The sequence below is a fragment of the Mus caroli genome, chromosome 12 (genome assembly GCF_900094665.2).
Source record: "Mus caroli chromosome 12, CAROLI_EIJ_v1.1, whole genome shotgun sequence".
In the NCBI taxonomy this organism is placed as follows: Eukaryota; Metazoa; Chordata; class Mammalia; order Rodentia; family Muridae; genus Mus; species Mus caroli.
In genome coordinates, this window is record NC_034581.1 from 105743375 (window position 1) to 105747960 (window position 4586).

Genomic DNA, 4586 nt, shown 5'->3' on the forward strand with positions numbered 1-4586 from the left:
AGGCTGGATCTCTGAGTCAGCCTGATTTACAGAGTGAGTTCCAGGATAGCCAGGGCTACACAGAGAAACCCTGTTTTGAAAAACAAAAACGCAAAAAAAAAAAAAACAAAAAAAAAAAAAAAAAAAACAAAAAAAAAAAAAAAAAAAAACACCCACAACCAAAACAACAAAATAAAACAACAACAACAAAAAACCAAACAAAAAACCCCAAAACAAACCAAAAGTGGGCTGTAATGGGAAATGCAGAGTGTGTAAAGCCATCGGGTTGGAATCCCGCTGCTGCCCCCGTTGCCGACCATGGGCTGAGCACTCAATGAACTGGCTCCTGCCGGATGAAGCTCTAGAGGCTGTTGGCTGTCCTATCAATCTTGACTTCTGCCCAGTGTCAATAAAGGAAAGACCTTCAGGAAAGACCCCAGAGGCAGCAGAGGCAGCAGCAGGTGTAGCCGAGACCACTCACTACTGCAGGAGGTTCTGAGCTCCTGGGCTGACACCCGGGTTCTGGCTCTCCAAGGTGAAGTGTGTGTAGCATCTGGTTTCCCTGTTCCTGGTGCTGCTGATCTACCTCAGCACCTTGACCTGCGCCTGGCCCAGTCACTGTGGAGACTACTGTCATCCTGATGTCCAGCATCCTCCTCAAAGGTGCGCACTGGCTGCGCCATGACCCTCTGCTTTGATGATCCTTGGCAGTATGGCCGCTTCTTAGTCTCAATTAGACCCTCCTGCTGCACTGGGGGTGGCGTTGAGGAGTCACCCTCTTTGACTCCTCTGTATGGGTGCTACTTATTGCAGGCTCAAACTGTGGTTTCGAGGTTGTGTGTGAGGTATGACAGGAAGGTGGATAGGAACAGCCCGGTTCTGGTGAAAACTTTCAAGAGTAGCAACAGCCCAAATTCGGGTCCTGCATGTGTCTAAGGGACCCATGGGCACTGCATGCAACCTGTTTTTGGTGGGTGACACCAGGCTCAGGACCAAGCCACAGGTGTATAGCCTGCACAGTCAGGAGCTGTCTCCCCCAAAGCCTTCATACGGCTAATTCAGGACCAGACAGGAGTGTGATGGGCATAGGAGGGACGCTGTGTTCGAAAGCTAATAGAGCTGGCAGCTGTGACTGGCGATGGGCTGGTGCTCCAGTTCCTATGGGATTTCTGTAAACCATTAACACTTGAACATTTCTTACTTGGCAGGTGGGTGGCTGGATTCCAGAATAAGGCAGATCCCAAATTCTGGACTCATAAGACTCCGGCCCCTTGGCATTTGTCTGGCAGCCGCTGTCCTGAAGCTGTTGGCATCCTGTGTCTAGCTCCTGCTCTGTGAATTCTCATCACTGGAAATGTCTTAGCCTTGCGTTTTGAGATCATCGTGTGGAGGGAGCAGAGCAGGCCTCGTTGTGTGCTGAGGGAACTCGGTGAATGGGGCACTGGTCCCTCTGGGCTCATGTGGCTTTACTGTTTTAAGGAGTGATGGTGAGATCAAATGTCTTGGTAGCCATGAAGACCTGGATTGTAGCCCTTGTAGGGAAGGACAAGAGCGGGATGCAGGCCCAAGAGAGACTCAAGGAGGGGACCATGGACCGGCAGGGACTGAGCCATGGGCAAGCACACACTCCACTGTTCTCCCTGGGACAGACTAGACTGACCCGCCGCTTCTGTTGTTATCAGGCTGCAGCTGCCCAGGGTGGACCAGGGTCTGTGGGTAGGAGGAGCAGCCCTGACCCCGTCCTCCTGGCTTTCTGACTCGACCTCACTGCATATGGTCCCAAGATTCCTCCAAATCAACGCTGAGCGGACTTCCCAAACTCAGGACAGAGTTTCTCTCCCTCTCTCTCCACCCCTACACCTAATTAGATACACATGCGCACACACACCCCTACACCTAATAAGACACCCCACAACACCCCTACACCTTGGCTTTCTTCTGTGGGGAGGCATGTTTCCAAGCCCCCTGGGACATTTCCCTTGCAGATGGAGGACTCTGACCCACCTGCGTTCAGAGCCTTCTCTTTATCAGAGAAGAAACAAAAGTCTGAGAACTGAGATTTCCAGGCTGTCTGCCTCCATTTGCAGATACACAGATTGACTGTGGGTAGAGTCTGCTTCCGAGGGTAGCCAGGGAGTCTCGGGTTAGACACTGGCAAAGGCAGGTGCTTCTGTCAGTTTGTGGGTGTTCCCTGCCACTTGCTTGTGAATAGTGCATTTAAAGACTCTCAAAGAAAACTCTGCTGTCTCTTGTCAATCCCTATTGTCATTGTGGGCCATCCCTGGGCTGGTGGTCCTGGGTTCTATAGGAAAGCTAGCTGAGGAAGCCAACCAGTATGCAGCCCCCCTCCGTGGCCTTTGCATCAGCTTCTGTCTCCGGGTTTCTGCCCTATTTGAGTCCCTGACTTCCTTCAATAATGAACAGTGCTCTGGAAGCGTAAGCCAGAGAAACCCTTTCTTCCCCTGGGAACTTGCTTTTGGTCAGTGTTTATTGCAACAGTAATCTTAACTAAGACAAGCAAGAAGATGGGTACAGGGTCTGCACAGTTACACACGGCTTGTAAAGGATCTAGAAAGTCCAATGCGCTGACGGCAAACCTCTGTTTAATTAATGCAGTTATTGGTCTACTTTTCATAACAGGTATAAAGCCTGGCTTAAAAATAATCCAAGTCTATTGAGGTCTTAGATTTTTGGCTAAGCTTTATCTAAATACTGCTCAGCAGTAAAAAGCACTGGCATAAGTGCCCATCTGGGTGCCCAGTGGCCACACCTGGAGGCCCTGCCACTGTGGTCAGAGGAGTTAAAAGGGAGACTCACCCTTTCCCTTGGAGGTCAGGGTCCTCTAGGGGACTTTGGGGTGTGACTGGGGGATCACCTGTTCTCTTGTTTATGAAGGTTTTGGAGACGCCACCTGGTGAGTGCTTCTTCGTGTCCGATTTACAAACACGAGAGTCAGCAGAGAATTTCCTCCATGCTTCCAAGAGAAGCCACTGCCAAGCAAGGGCTTTGACTTATTTATCCTCATGGAGGTGGAACAACTGTCAAAGCCAAGCCAGAAGAGCCAGAGGTTCCTCTCAAAACTCCTGAGCCCTAAGGACCAGAGCCCCGGAGGCGTGGACAGTAAGGAGTAGGTAATCATCTGGTCACCCACAAGGTCCTGAAGCTCAACAGGAAAGCAGGACTGGAGACGGACACGGTGGTCCTTGTGTCTCCTTTCTGTCCTACTCTTCCTAGACAGGGTCACACCCTGGCTGGTCTGGAACTTGCTAAGTAGAGCAGGCTGGCTTCAAACTCACAGAGCTCCTCGCCTCTCTGCTTCCTGGGTGCTGGCTGGTGTGTTTCTTTAGTCAAAGGTCACACTCCTGAGTACGGACGGTATTCCCTAGACATTAGGCTTAAAGCCACATCAGACAGCTTTTAGGCAACTATTTCTTAACTCATTATCTTGATGAGAAAAATGCTGCCCAGATGTGGGACATCATGAGTTTGGCTTGATTCCACACGGCAATGCCTAACTGTAGCCTAGAGAGGCCCACGGTTTAAACCTAAAGGGGGAAAAAAACCAAATGATGGTCAGATTTTTTTCGAAAAGCCACCTGGAAGGGACCTCACACTGATTCTAGCCACTCCACCAGCGGGCCAAGTTCCTGAAAGCCGATTCTGGGTTCATCATTCTCAAGTGCAGCCTTGGGGACCAAACTTTGCTTTCTCAGGGTCTGAAAGAGGCTCTAGAACTGGTCAGTTGGACTGTCACTAGGACTTACAGTGCCCACTTGTGATTTGAGTAGGTATGGCCCCCATAGACTCGTGTGTGTGTGTGTGTGTGTGTGTATGTGTGTGTGTAAGAGAGTGTGTGTGAGTGGCCAGTAGGGAGTGATACTAGTAGGAGTGGCCTTGTTGGAGGACGTGTGTCACCGTAGAGGCAGGCTCTAAGGTCTCATGCTCAAGCAAGGCCTGGTACAGCAGTCTCCTGCAGATCAAGGTGTAGAACTCTCGGCTCCCTCTCAAACACACCATGCCTGCCTGCACTCTGCCATGCTCCCTGCCATGACAGTAATGGACTGAATTCTGAAACTGGAAGCCAGCCCCAATTAAATGTTGTCCTTTAAAAGCGTTGCCATGGTCATGTTATCTCTTCACAGCAAGAAACCCTAAGATGCCACTTTTATCTGGACTGTCCTTGGCTCAGGATCTAACAGGAGAAAATGGACACCTAGGCCAGTTAGTCTTATACACTTAGGGGTGATGTTGGAGGGCAAGGCTCCACATGAGCTCTGAATGGACCCAATCCATCATCTCAGGATGTACCTCAGGATGTGTGACTACAGCCCACAGAAGTGGCCCCAGGAGCTTGCTTCATAAGAGTCCCCTCTTGCTTGGACTAATATTCCCTAGCACAAAGCAGCCACAGTGGCCATGTCTCCTCCTCTGACAGAAGCAGTCACAGTGGTCATGTCTCCTCCTCTGACAGCAGCAGCCACACTGGCCATGCCTCCTCCTCTGACAGAAGCTGCCACAGTGGCCATGCCTCCTCCTCTGACAGCAGCAGCCACAGTGGCCATGCCTCCTCCTCTGACAGCAGCAGCCACAGTGGCCATGCCTCCTCC